Source organism: Terrapene carolina, unplaced genomic scaffold (genome assembly GCF_002925995.2).
Source record: "Terrapene carolina triunguis isolate 2854851 unplaced genomic scaffold, T_m_triunguis-2.0 Scaffold31, whole genome shotgun sequence".
Lineage (NCBI taxonomy): Eukaryota > Metazoa > Chordata > Testudines > Emydidae > Terrapene > Terrapene triunguis.
Genome location: NW_020664382.1, coordinates 7144904 through 7160591, shown reverse-complemented (window position 1 = coordinate 7160591; position 15688 = coordinate 7144904).

Sequence of the window (15688 nt, the reverse complement as noted above, 5' to 3'; positions counted from 1 at the left end):
AAAAAAAAAAACATTATATTTACAGTATACTCATAGTGATGGTTTCAAAGTATGTCCGTTGTTAGCAAGGGTAGGAGACAACTTATATCAAACGAGTAGCAGATTAGATAACAACTTCACAAACATTTCGCAGGTGTACAGATCGCATGTTGCTCATGTTGGTTCTTGCTCACATGCTCATGGTCTAACTAACCGATCACCATAGTTGGGGTCAGGAAGGAACTGTCCTCCAGGTCAGATTGGCAGTGACCTTGGTTTTTGTTTTTTGTTTTTTTGCCTTTCTGTGCAGCATGGAATGCAGGTCACTTGCCAGGATTATCTGGGTATATGGCCTTAAACTCAGTGGGTATGACTACATTGCAAAAAAAACCCTGCAGCAGCAAGGCTCAGAGGTCAATTGACTTGGGCTTGCTTGCATGACTTGTGGTACAGGGCTATACATAGCAGGGTAGACGTTCCCACTTGGGTGGTAGCCCGGGCTCTGAAACCCAGACCCCGGGCTCCTGCCTGAGCTGGAACATCAACACTGCTACTTTTAGCTCCATAGTGCAAGCCCAAGTCAATTGACCTTGGCTCTGAGACACGCTGCTGTGGGATTATTTTGGCAATGTAGACATTGCCTGTGACTCAATCTTATAGTGTGCTCAAGCAATGCTCATTTCTAGGTATTTTCCTTGAAAGTCTTCTCTATATTGTTTAAGATAGTACGGCGATCCCAGAATGCTACAAAAACACAAAAGCTGAGCACTATCGATAGCAGATCAAAGCACTGAGCTAATGCTAGAGTTCAATACCATTTTGTTCAAGGCAGAATTTCATAGTCCGTTGGTCTCTGAGTCCATTGTCTATTTGCTCAGTTGGTTTTGCATTGTCCTCTAATCTTTTTCAAAAGGCAATTTTGCAGATTTTAATTTCAGAAAATACCTTGATATTTCACTTTAAATTTAGCTGTGAGTAAAGGGCTACATCAGCTCCTTCCTCCATAAACTCTTGTTTGAGCTGCGTAACAGCCTCTGCCTGCTCTGGGTCATGGGGCTGGTGCAGGAGGGGTGACAAGACACAGCAGGAGCTGAGGGTGAAAAACTCCACCTCAGAGCAAGGTTAGAGGAAAAGCAGGGGGGTATTGAGTAGGGGTAGGGGGTGGTATTACCTCTGTATACAGCATTACTGAGACCATGGCTAGAATACTGTGTCCAGTTCTGGTGTCAAGTACTAGGGGGTAGCCGTGTTAGTCTGTATCCACAAAAACAACGAGGAGTCCGGTGGCACCTTAAAGACTAACCGATTTATTTGGGCATAAGCTTTCGTAGGTAAAAAAACCCACTGTTAGTCTTTAAGGTGTCACCGGACTCCACGTCAATTCTGGTGTCTACGTTTTAATCAAAATAATATTCCAAAGAATCAACACAAGGTCAGCACCTTGATCCAGGTATGAATTTGGGGTCAGTCCCAGAGGGGCCCCCCCCCCTTCTTTAATCAGTTCCTAGGCCTTCCTCTTCCCTCAGGGAGATATGGAGAGGCCTTTCATTTACTGGGATTTCAAATATTTTGTATGCTCAGAGGGGGAAAAGAATTCATACAGGCCCTGATTCAACAAAGCACTTCCTCTGCCCTCTGGGTAGGCAGTGGTTCTGAGGTTTGGGACTCAGCTCCTCCCAGGCCTAGACTCCTTCCACTGGAGACATACACCTTGTCCTAGTGTATGGTGGGAGTAGAGTGCAAGAATCAAAATTGTGGCTGATGCTTGCGCAAATGTAAGAAGTGGGGAGGCGGACTCCTGGCATTTGGATGGATCTAATCACAATCTAACCTAATCTCTTGTGTCTGAATAACAAAAAAGCTGTAAAATGCCAAAGACAATCTACATTTCCCCTCTGTCACCAACCAACTGCAGGGCCTACATCCGTGCAGGGCAGTGACGCTCATTTGTGTAGTGCAATGCTCAATCTATGCACTGACTCCTTAGGGGGATACATACTCAGTATTTAACAACCCCCCAATTGACGCTGTCTAGGACTGGCACTACATTTGTCATCAAGTTCAGTGCCTTTAGTCAATGACTTTTCAGCACTGCCCAAGTGAGGCTGTATTCTGTATCCAACTGAAAGTGGAAATGCTTTTGTATCATTGCTAGTCTCTATCACTCTAATTTTAGGGCTAGATTCTGTTCTTGCCTGCGTGCCCGCACATGGCTTTCACTGAACTCAACAGGAGCTGCAAGCACATACCTGGGATTTTCTCCTACTGCTACTGGAAGAAAATTATAAGCTTATTGCTGGTAAAGTTTGCAGATGACACAACTAATGGTGGTGTGGTAAGTAGTGATAAGCACAGGCCAGTTCTACAGGGCAATCTGGATTGCTTGATATACTGGAGTCACTTGAACAACTATTTGTTTTAATACAGATAAATGCAAAGTCTCACATCTAGGAACTTAGAATGTAGGTCACACTGCTTGGATGGAGGATCCTGGAATGCCATGATTCAGAAAAAGATGTAGGGGTCATGTTGGATAATCAACTGAATATGTGTTTGCAACGCGATGTGGTGGCTAAGAGAACAATGCAATCCTTGATGTATAAGAGGGGGACTATCAACTAGAAGTGGCACGGTGTTATTACTACTCTGTACAGGATTAATGAGGCTATTACTGGAGTGCTGTGTCCAGTTCTGGTGTCCACACTTTAAAAGGGATGTTGACATATTGAACAGGGTTCAGGACAGAGCTGCAAGTAAGATTAGAGGTCTGGAAAACCTGCTTTATGGTGAGACACTAAAGAGTCTCAATGTACTTAGCTTAACAAAGAAAAACGAATGAGGTGGCTAGATCACACTCTGTACGTACCTACCTGGATAAAAGGTTTCCGATAGTAGAGATAAATCTTTTATCTAGCAGACAAAAGCATAACAAGATCCAGTGGGTGGAAGCTGAAGTTAGACAAGTTCAGACTAGAAATAAGACACACATTTTTTACCCTGAGAGTAATTAACCATTGGTATAAAATAAATCGGTTAGTCTTTAAGGTGCCACCGGACTCCTTGTTGTTTTTGTGGATACAGACTAACATGGCTACCCCCTGATACATGTAACCATTGGCATAGTTTTCTTAGGGATGTGGTATATTCTCCATCACTGGTATTCTTTAAATCAAGAATGGATGTCTTTCTAAAAGAGAGATGCTCTAGCTCAACCAGGAGTTATGAGCTTGATGGGGGAATCATGTGGTTAAATTCTGTATATTATGTAGGATGTCTGACTAGATGATCAGAATGGCCCCTGCGAGGGTTAAAATCTATGGCTATGAATATATTGAAATCAATGGCAAAACTCCTATTGACTTCAAACAGGTGCAGGATGGGGCCCTTTTTGAGTCACAGCAGAAGAATGGGACTGACTCAGATTTCATCCTACCATGCAGAACACATTCATAGCATAAACAATATAGCTATACTTTTACAAGGTAAGTGGTAGAAGCCCCATTAGTTTTAGTCAATTAAAATGAGACTGGACAAAGCACTTGAGAATCTAGTGTAGGGTGCAATCCTGCACTGACATAGGGACGGACCAGATGACAAATAGGTCTTTCAGCACTCATTTCTCCAGTGGCATACAATATGACTTTTATTGTATAATTTGTATAAATGCAACCTTCTTCGAGTTTGGCTTTCTGACCTAGTTTCATTGTGTTGCTTTTAAAGGAACAGAGATGGATGTTGTTTTCAAAGCAGAGTGAGCCTCTTAAAAAACAAAACAAAACAAAACCAAAAACCTTGTGATGTTATGGAAACCAACAGTTTTTGAATAATACTTCTATACTCTAGAACAATGAACTATGGAGCTTTTGAGATGCTGGGAAATCAACATGTTATGTATTTACTCTTTCTTACAAGTGAAATCAATGGCAAAAAATGTTTTGGTAACGAATGGTAAGTTATTTATGGCTTTTTTGAAGAAGAAATAACAATGTGCCTTGCCTGAATGGTTAGTACAAATAGCCTACAATAAAAGATTGTGAGTCACACAGAGATTTTGAATTATTAATGTTCTAGGGTTCTCAGTCTTTAAGAGCTTGTACTATTTTTTCCAGTTCCTTCCAGGCAAATGGAATGTATATGTATGTATGTGTAAACCAATACGTGCATCCATGTCAGGGCCGGCTCTAGGCACCAGCGTTCCAAGCATGTGCTTGGGGTGGCTCTTTTCAAGGGGTGGCATTCCGTTTTTTTTTTTTTTTTTTGCTTGGGGTGGAAAAAAACCTGGAGCCGGCCCTGATCCATGTGCATTTCCACAATCAGATACAATGATAACTGCTGATTGAAACTGTCGTTAAATAAACTTTTGAAGTTCCTTTCCAAAGCATCTGTTTTTAAACAACCTGCAGCCATCCTTTCCCCAGAGGTCATTCAAGCATATCTGGTCTGCTCCAGCCCAGTAAATTTGCATTAGCTACATGCTATGTACTATTCTGCATACACCTTGCTTGCTTTGGGCATTTCCTAAAACTGATGCTCACAATGGGATTTTGATTCACTGATGTACTATATATTGTACTCTGTGTGTGTTTGTGTGTGTGTGTGTGTGTATTTCTGAGCTTTTGAGTGCTTGACTTGGCAGCCTTAATTTTTTAACAGTTTTTTGTAATATAACAAAACTGTTAAAAAATTAAGGCTGCCAAGCCAAGCACTCAAAAGCTCAGAAATGCAACCTTAATGCAGCCCTCTTATACATTATGATAGTCTTTAATTACATGATCACATACTATTTTTTTCACAGGACCCCTGCTTCATCCAGTGCACAGGATAGACAATGCTCATTGATTTAGGTGCTATTCAGTGTTTGTTTATCCTCATCATTCAAATGCGTGGCCCCTGGCCTTATATAGGGTACACCATGCAAACCCTGAAGTGAACACAGAATTATTAATTTCCTTAATTCTGCCTATATGTCATTTATTTGGTTGTACCGTATGTATGCATTCAGGATAAAATTCACCCCTCTGTAGAGGGTCAGGACAAAGCCTATGCATCATACAAGTCCCACATAAGCCCTCCAAATGGGGCTGAAGTAGGATGTAAGTGGTGCATAGTCTTTACGCTGGCCTGCTGCATACAGGTAGATTTCATCAGGGCCGGCTCCAGGCACCAGCCAAGCAAGCTCATGCTTGGGGCTGCAGATTCTACAGGGCGGCATTCGGCCCAATCCTAGGGCGGCACGGCCGCTTTTTTTTTTGTTCGCCGATCTGGCCGCCCTGTAGGGGGCGGCAGCGCGGAGGAGGGGAGCGCCCTGCTGGGAGCGGGCTGTTCGCTCCGTCTGCCCCAGCCGGTGCCAGGTCTGTAGCAAGCCCGGCAGGGCAACCCGCGTCCTTCCCTCCCTGCCGACCAGAGCGGCGCGGAGCCCTCCCGGCAGGCGGCGCGGCGGTCGGAGCCACGTGGCGAGCGCCCCGCTGAAGCCCTGGCTGCCCCCCTTCTCTCTCTCCCCCCGCTCTCCCCTCCCCCTGCTAGCTGGGGTACATCTGCGGCGCAGGGAGGCCCCCCGCCCCCCGGCCCCCGCCCCCCCGCCGGGTTTTTTTTTTTCCTGCTTTGCCGCTCCGGCCGCGCTGCAGGTTTTTGTTGTTTGTTGCTTGGGGCGGCAAAAAAGCCAGAGCCAGCCCTGGATTTCATCCATATTATACAAGCTGTTTAAAAGACAGGGCTGATAGCACTGACTTTAGTTAGGATTGCCCAACACTTCCCTTTATCAGACCCTGTTTTCAGTTGCTTGTAACATTGCCAAACTTAAACCGTTTGGGACTGAAATTTTCCCTGCTGGCTGTCCACCACAGGGTGATTTTTTTCTGGGGGGGGAAGTTTAAGCTAAAATGGTTCAGCTATTTGTGAGAATAGAGTTTAAAATTTAAAACTTTAAAAATTCTTACTACCATTTTTTTTTGAGACACTCTAGCACTACATGTTTTGGAGCATGAATTTGAAATTTGGCAGTGGGGTTGCCCTGGGATCAGGCATGTGTCTTTTCCTGTCCCTTTGAAAATTCACTCACATTTGGTCAAGTTGTAAGCCTCTGAAACATCTCAGTTCACACATGCTCAGTAGAGACTTGTTAGAGTTTGGCAGCTAAAATCTCCAGATTCCGTGCACACTGAGCATGCACCATCCCCTCATAGCTCTTACTTCTATTTAGACTGCACAATGCCATCGACCCAGAACAACTCAGCAAGATCTATCCCAGGATTGCAGAGTCTGAACAGGACTTTCCCTGAATGGCTGTTCTTGGCTGTGGGGGAGGCAGGAGGGGGAGGAAGGTTACTGTTGCATCAGTCACCAGAACTAAGAGTAGGGAGACTTTCTCCTGTGCTCTTATAGGTCCCTCTGCTGGGGCCCAGGCAATGAGGAGGGGGAGGATTAGCAGGAACTTGCCTGGCTTGACTGCAGTAGGGCAGGAGAGAGAGTAGGTTGCCACCTGGCCAGCTTTTAACCAGCCTGACAGGTTATTCTTCTGCCTGGCCTGTGAAAAGATGTAATGTGCTCTTTTCTTCCACATTAGAGTGCTATATAATTCACACCCTTGTAGTCCACGCTGATGCTGTTAGGGTAAGATAGGAAAAAAGATCAAATAACTTCAAAATAAAAGGTGTAAAATGGTTCTCTAAAACATGTTCGTCACAATTAACTGTAGTTGATGCTCAGACACTTTTTGTTGGTGGGACTGTGTGTCCAGTAGCAATTTTTTCTGTGTCTCAGAGGTGGCAGCCCTAGGAGAGAGGGAAGAGACATAAGTTGGGGGCAGGGGCAGGAGCTGGTGAGGGTAATAGAAGCTTGGCAGAGAGAGAGTTTAATAGTAGGGGCCAGGAAGGGGAACAGGGAGAAGAGCAGGATGGGGGAGGGAAGGAGCAGAAGACAGGAGGTGGGGTAAATCGAAACATGATGGAGGGAGGGCGGAGCCAGGAGGACAGAAGAGTGGGGAGACATGGACAAGAACCAGGAGAAGGAGTAGAGAGCGGGGCTCTCAAGTGGGAACCAGGGGGATAGCAGCAGAGGAAAAGAGAAGAGCAGGAGCAGTAGGGGAATAGGAGGAGAGGAAACAGGCTGGGGGCATGGAACAGAAGGATCTGTAGCCATTAGAGAATGCTCCCCTATAGAACCTGGAATTGAACCAGTTTTGTATCAACATTGTATCAACATTCCTTTGCTGTCTAGTAAATAGCTGTGAAACCCACTGGCAAAGTGTGTGTCTCCATTCAAGACCGGATGTTTTTCTAAAAGACACACTCTAGGAATTATTTTGGGGAAGTTCTATGGCCTGTAGTATGTAAGTGGTCAGACTAACTGATCACAATGGTCCCATCTAGCAGCAGGTCTGCATAGAGGAGAATAGTGTTGTATTGCTACCAGATACTCTATTAGTTCAAGTGGCAGAGGACTGTGCTGTGGATCTGAAGAGCCCAACACTTTTGATGATCCTTGTAGCGGTCAAGATGGTTCCACATGGTGGAATTATTGTTTTTTACATTTTTAAAAAACTTAGGAAATTATATTAAAAATCCTACATTAAAAGAACATTAAAGATGCAAAGTCAGGGACTCAAAAGTTAGGAAATTCCAGAATTAAGGTTGCCTGTGCATCCTAAATTCAGCCCCCTAGTGCATATGCATTATGATACAGCTTTAAAGATCAGATACTATTTTTTTTTCTAGAGAACTCCAATCTCATTCAGTGTACATGACGGACAGTGCTCATGAAATGATTAGCAATTTGATATTTCTGTTTATCCTTATTATTCAATATATGGCCCAGTCTGAATTTGTCTAGCGTCAACTTCCAGCAGTTTTTTTTAGAAGTCCCAGCCATGTGAAAGGTGGGGGGTTGTGGCGATGGAGTGCACCATCAACAGTGGCTGAGGGCAGTCTACCTGTGGAGGACAGTTGTATGCAGAATGCCTCCAAAGCTGCTGCAGATGTGACGTCTTCTTTTAAAAGGTGTTGTGTACTTCTTTCAGCACCAGCCTCGGATTGCCAGGCAGTGCAGAAAGGTAGGTGTGTGTGTGTGTGAGGGGTGGGGTGGGCAGCCAGATGCTGGGTGTCTGCTGTGCAAAAGTGCCAGAGGAAGGAAAAGCTCTTTCCACCTTCTTTCCCTCCGCATCCATATGGCTGGATAAGAGAACCCAGAATAGGTCCCTAGGAATATATGAGAGTGTAATGTGTCCCCTCGGAAGAGGTTAGCATTAAAAAAAGGGATGGTTGCTTCCCAAGTGCCTTTCAAGTGTTTGTGTTTGTTGGTCTCCATACCCATCAGTGTGGGCTGAGTGGTACCTTGCTAATATTTTGAACACTGAAGTATGATGAAAATCTGCTTAAAATAAAATTGCAGGGAATTCATGACAGTCCTCCAGTCTCTTAGGAGACATGGATGAAGCAAATGGTTCAGTGCAAATAAAAATGAAATGGTCACGAAGGAGCTTTTCAGGCAGAAAATACATATTTCAAAGTATCAACTGAAAAATGTGCAAATGACCTTTTTTTTCCAGATACCACGTTTATATCAAATGATCTTTATACCACTTCCTCAGCCCCCACGTTGCTGTTCATCTTCATTTGCTGTTAGGCTTCATTTCAATTTTAAGGTTTTCAGGGTAGGGTTTTATTCTGTTTGTTTTTATAAACTTCCATACACATAGATGGAGTTGTATAAACAGTAATAATAACTCAGTAATGTGTCACCTGGTCTGAAATGTTTCAAAATTGCTATTTCAGGGGACAACAGGGTACTATATAAAGCATTTCATTCGGAAAGCCACCTTTGTGTGAAACCAGGTGGAAGTGACATTGTTTTACCATAGAAACAGAACCAGCTCTCAAACAGGAAGTCACTGCGTAGCAGTGCTGATGCCATTTTTGATTAGTCACTAATGTTCTCTGTAGGGATGATTTTTTCAAAATTTCTGCAAACGCATTACTTTGAACTGACCAACTGAAATTCCAGTTAGGGATGAGATGAAGCTATAAACACAAGAAGTGGGTGGGTGGGTACTGTAAGTGAAAAATTCTGTTTCCTTTCTACCTTTCAACACAGCATGTAGGCTGTCTGTCTCTGGAAACAGGACTTGGTGTACATTCTTTGTAAATAAACAGGATTGTACCAAAGAAATACACAATACCTGACACGTAACATCCATTTCTCCTCCTAATGGAAATAACCCAGCGAAGCACTGAATACTGGCTAATTGCTCAGTCCAAAAAGAGCCACCATAGCCAATAGTGAAACTTAATTGTGCTCAAAACCCCAGAGATCATTTAAAACTTTCGAAAGATGAGAGGATTGTTTGCTGGAAGTGGTCCAGAGTGCAGGTTTTCCTTTATTTTCATATAGATAAAATGTACAGCGTTCAAAAAGCTGAAAGCCCTGGTTGCTCTTAGGGTATGCGGCTTGTTTTTCCGTGTAATTTAAAATTGGCCATGACATCTGTCCGACATTAGAGCAGGTGCTGGCAGTTAGTGGAGTTTCTCATGCAGTATGTGAGCTTGCTGTGTTGTCACCACAGCTGAGATAAGAGTCAGGATCTGGAGGCAGCGGCAGCAGCTCCGCCATCTGAACCCAGTGAAAGCCTCCCTCTGACTAATGCAGCAGAAGCAGTACTCAGCTCACCGAAGTGACACTTCAGTTATTTTCAAACATTCAGGAGCTTGGATGTCACTGGAATTTTTCTCTGTGTTGGGAAACCCATACAAGGAAAGAGTTTAAGCAATCCCAGATTGTGAGATCTCTGGGGAGGGGCCATCTTTGCATTGTTGGGTTATACAGTGCCTAGCACAATGGTGCCCTGTTCCCTCGTTGGAGTCCCTAGGTGCTACCACAATAGACATAATGAATAACAATAGTATTATTTTCTTTTGGGAGGTGTTTCCTATATGTCTGCATAGAACACAGTGCGCTGGGTTCTGATCTAAAACAAATGAGTAATGGCCTTTTTTTTTGAGGATCACGCTACAAAAGCCAGGTTGGACTATGACCCATGGTCTGTTGATTTAACAAAGGACGAGGAGTGTGAGAAATGTTATGGGGGCACACTTGGTTCTTGCATACACACAAACAGTTTGCATCAAAGTTAGACAATTGGATGCAGGCAAGCGAGGGTAGAATTTGCTCCAAGTTATTGCAACTTCTGAAGAATTGACAGCGTATCCTGTAACTGGTATAAATGCAAAGTGATGATTTGCTGTGCATAGCTGCTCACCAGAGCCAGGGGTTGATTTCCAAAGCTGCTTTGTACATCAGGGTTTTTTTCAAACTACAAACAGGAACCATCAGTTATAAGACTCTGCTAAATCTGCTTTAATGTGGATCCTAAATGTCATGCAAAAGTTTATTTCTTATTTTCTTTTGCTGGGGTTGATCTTGCACGGTGCTGAGAACTCCTGCAAGGTGCTGAATGCAATGCAATGTAGCGATTAAGGGCACTCAGGCTTGCAGAAGTGCTGAATGACTTGACTTGCAGGATCTAACTCTTAAGAGAGACTTCTTTGTACAAATGCAATTGGATAGGTATGGAAATGTAACTATGTTCAGTATGAGTATTCTGTTAGCCAAATGAAACGGAAAAAAAAAATCAGGATACAGTATTCTTATACACTTCCTGTCCTAAACTCTTATGTATATTGCTAGGTGTGCTGTTAAGCAGCTGTCTTCACGTGTAAAGTGATCATGATGGTATGTGTATCAGGCTAAGTTTTTAAAGCATTTGGAATCTTTAGCGTTGAAAAATCTCTCTAGACATTGTTATAATGACCAGCTCCACTCCGATACTCATTCCTGGGAAGAGGGCATATGCACGTGTCTCACTCTTTTGTTGTGCAGGCTGTCAAGGTGTTGCCTTTTTTCCCACCCTGCATCTGATGGTTCTGTCTCTCTCTCTCTCACACACACTGGACTATACAATTAATGCCTTTAACATGGTAATCATAATATGAAGCAGCAACACAGGCACTCTGGCAACCAACACACGTGAAACCCCCTTTTATGTGAATGTCCTTGTACTGTCTCCGATGGTGAAATGTCAGTCTTTTAGGAGAGAAAGTGTTTTCAGCTGCTCACAGGGGGATTTTTAAAAGTGACCACAATTTCAGAGTTTCCATTGTATTCTCTCTCCTTCTTTATGAAAATGTATAATTTATTTAAAATTCTCCTTGTTTTCGTTGGAATGTAGTTAATTGACTTGGAATGAATATAATCTCTTGAAGAAAAACATGCTTACAGTGTAAATAGCCCCTTCTCAAAAGCTTTGCAAAAAGCAGATTATATGCAAATTCTTCAAATATTCTTTGGTGCCAAACGCTGTTGGATTCACATGGGCTGGTCAAGTCTCAGCATCAAAGCTTGATTTTTATTACTTGTTTATGTTAGCAACTGTCATATGGTTGTGGCAGTCCAATTATTAATAATGTTGGTAGAGCCATACGAGCCATTCATAACAATAGCAGAAACCACACAAAACTTGGCTGGTTTCAGGTTCAAAAATGGAAATGAAAATAGATGGCAAATAGTTTCAGGCAAAACTGTTTTGGGCCTATGAACCTTTCATGAAATCTTCAAGATTTGTGTGTGGTGGTGGTGTTTTTTGTTTTGTTTTTTGCTATATGTGGATAAGCTTAAATTTTAGAAAATGGGTTTTGCGGATTCATAACTTCATAACTGTGGCTACCCAGTGTAAGTCACATGATTGGTCTCCTGGCTCCCTGACTGACTGTGGCTAACATTTTTATGATTTATGCAGCACCACTGTTGCACATATGTAACCACTGATGAATGTGTTGATAGGGTTCTTTCCCCCCTGGTGCTGATCCACAGAGGATATGAGTTGTAAGCGGTGCTAGCTGCAAGCCCTTGGCACTTTAGTTCAAGCTCTAGCGACTCATGTGATGGTTGTTATCTTGGCTGACATTGAACTGGGGACCACCAAATCAAAAATGCGTAAGTGGTGGCTTGGCGGGGATCTGAATTGCTGGAGGCCTTCAATGCTTAGAATGAGCTTCCTTTGAGTAGAAGAACTATATAACCCACTGTGAGTGTATGTTACTGGACGTCTTTGTGCTGTCCCTCACAGGATGTGAGGTCTTGCAGCCCCCCAGCTACACAGCTGTGTGTTGGCCAAGAGGCTGGTCATCACACATGCTTCCCCAACACTAAAGAAGATGTCTCAGAGTGCTTATGAGCTAAGCCAAACAATAATGGACAAAGGAAGAAAACGTAAGAAGATCATGACAATTGAATGGCTTGGCTTTTGCATGTATCTTGTTAGTTCCAGTTTTATTCTTTATTTCTTAAAAATTGTTTGATATACCATAACTGATTTTTTTTTTCAATTCTTTAAAATAACAGTGTCGTGTTTTATAAAGTAGATGGCTAGTGGTGGGAGGCTTAGTGAAAGAAATGATTGAGAGGGACAGCCATAACACTTGTGCATGGATAGATGCTGTGTTTAGTTGAGTTCTGTAGTTTCCGTGTCTAAAAGCACACACCCAAACATGTTTTATGCACACACAGAATTATTGTTTTTGTGCAGTTAGGGAGTCAGGCAGGGAGTAGCTGGACAGAGATTTTTTTTGTTTTCTTTTGTTTTGCCTTTGGCAAAAAATCCAAAATCGTATTCATAGAACACTTGAGATTCTCATCTGAAAGATGCAGTGTACAATAAATGCAAGGGACTGGGCTATCTTATAGGCCTAGTAACATTTAGTTCTTCAATCTGGGTGTGATGGGTTGGACCCCCCACCCAGGATGCCACCTGATGTGCTGGGGTCTCACTGAGCTCACCCATTCCACCAACCTGGGCTTGCTCACCCTGTTTATGCTGTGCCAGGCCCTCAAGCCTTCACTAACACACACACACACAGGTAAGGCCACACCCAGCTGCAAACACAGACTGAAGTCAGCTCTGTATGAGAGGGTTCAGCTCGGAGATTCACCCAGCACTCACGTTCACACCTCCTTTGGGAGTAAACCCAAAGTAATATTGTCTTGCACTGTATAGAAAGATCTGCACAGCGCAAGCTCATAAAAATTCATCCTCTCCCTCAATGTTTAGAGATATATGCACAGCTTCATGCCCTCCCCTCCCAATAAGAATTGCACAAACTGGGTTATGTTATAAACAAGAAATAAATTTATTAATGACAAAAGGTAAATTTTAAGTGATTATAAGGGATAGCAAACAGATCAAAGCAGATTCTACTAAATAAACAAAAACCGCAAACTGAGCTTAACACACTAGATAGGTATGATATACATTAGCAAATTCTCACCCTGAGTGATAAATAGGCTGGCAGATTCTTAAGGCTCAAGTTGCCTTGGCTTTCCCAGGTTTTCATACACAGGCTAAAAATCCCTCTAGCCTGGGACTATCACTTCCCACAGTTCAGTCTTTGTTCCTGAGGTCTTTCCAGGTGTGGTGTTGTAGGGAGAGTGAGGACCCCCCCCCATGATGTCATTTCCCCCCTTTTATATCTTCTCCCCACTTGCTGGAAAGCTCTTTTGCTGTGACCTGGGTCAAACAGTTCCCATTGTGTAGTGCTATCTCTGAGAGGTTTCTGTTGTACACAGTTCCTGGGGCAATCCTTGTGCTTGTGTGCATTTCCTCAATAAGCCATTAACATTGATTGATCTTTTTACTGTCTTACCTGAAAGGCGGCTTGTGGGTGTTTTCAACCTCAGGACATGTTTCCGCAACACATACATAGCCAAATTTCATAACTTCACATACGACGATAGCACATACAATCCAACGAGATATTACTGTCTAGCAGATCAAGACTTTTAGAATGACACCTCACAAGGCATACTTTCTATAAGACATATCCTAATTACATGACAGTGGTGAATATTGGGATGTCAGGGTGTAACACTGGGTACCATCTTTTACTGCAAAAAATTTAATTCCAAAACAAACCATTTTTTGTCAAAAAAAAAAAAAATTCAGCCAAATAGATTTTGACCAGCTCTAGAAAGGATGACTCAATTAAAGTTTACCTGTTACGGAATCTTTGCATTCTGTCATCTCATTTAGGGTAATGATTGTTGAGACTTGATCTTTGGGGAATGTACCAATCACCCTAAGTTGAAAATTCTCCTTTATTTACTTGAAATGTTTCCTGTTCTTTCCTGTAGTTCCTTGGAGCCCGTATAGCTGCTCAGCACAGAAAAAGGAAGGTAACTTACAAATACCTGGTGGGATTAGGAAGATTGGGGGCGGAAGAGAGGCTGTTGTGGAGGCAACAGATTGCTTCCCTGAGGTAAACTCTTCCGTTTGCCACTCCCACAAAACTAGGGATCCCTTAGGGTCATTATAATGAATTGCACTGTTATTGGGGCAACTGGGGTCAGTGGAGTCAAGGGTTAGGTGTAGCCTGAGACTAGGATGACCAGATAGAAAATGTGAAAAACTGGGACAGGGGGTCGGGGGTAATAGGTGCCTATATAAGAAAAAGCTCCAAATATCAGGACTGTCCCTATAAAATCGGGACATCTGGTCACCCTACCTGGGACAGCCTTGGGGTGGATAGGGTGAAGTAGGAGATGGGAGTGGTTGGGAAGGTAACAGAGAGTTGAGAGACCTAGGAAGTGAGTGTGGAGCAGGTGTTTGATAGGTTGAGGGCAGTGGTGGAGCTTGGGGTTTTAGGGAATGGGATTAGAGGGAAGGATTTGATGAACAGAGAGAATGAGATAGTGGGGAGAGAGAGGATTGTTCGGGAGAGCCTGGGGCAGCAGGAGGGGAGTGCTTTGGGCATTACTGGAGCCTGATCTCGTGTCCCACTGTCCATCTCCTCCTCACCATTCTCTTTCAGCACCTTGGTGGTTGCATCTTCCCACTGGCTGGGATCTAGCAGAGGCAGTGGTGCCACTGGAAGAGAGGCAGCTTGGCTGCCTGCTCAGCAGGCCCCACACTGACCCATAGGTCTAGGAAGAGATAGGGCAGGGGAACCCAGGTGCCTCCCTGCAGCCTTGCTGAGTAACAGATTGTGACAGGGCTAGAGGGAAGGTGCAAATGCATGACTATCCCAGGAGATACCTGACACTTGGCAGCCCTCTGTGGGTCACTCCCAAAGAGATTTGTTTCTGTACCATAGCCCAGAACTAGGAGGGCTTTGCATAGGTTGAGGTTACATGAAAAAATTTCACTGAGCCATGTTAATGAACAGGAATGTCATGATGTATAGAAAATCCACAGTGTGAAGTGTAAGAGAAAGCACGTATGTCTTAAAAGCAAAGGGGCATGAAGGCAAACTGCATAGTCACTTCCGTCTTCTTCTTTGACATCATTTTCTAGTTTGGCTTAGAAGGGTGTTTGAAGTGTTCAAATTGCTTTTCTTAAGCAGCACAGATTGACTGGCCCCTTCTGTAGTTCTCTTCCAACGAAGCTGGAGGATCCGCTCCTTGAAACCTGTAGGCTTCTGCCAGATACGGGCAACTGAACAGCTTGTGTTTCCAGAAAATCTTGGGAATACTGGAGCTTTCTTAAGGTGGATCTGAGCGCATGCAGAAGCCACAGTAGTGCCAACTCTCATGATTTTGTCATGAGACTCTTGATAATTATTGTTTTCCTTAAAGCCCCAGCTCCTGGAGTCAAGTGGATATGTGATGATTTCAAGCCTTCATTCTTAAAGAAAAAGTAAGTTTCTAGCTCCTGTGGTTGTGCAGAAAG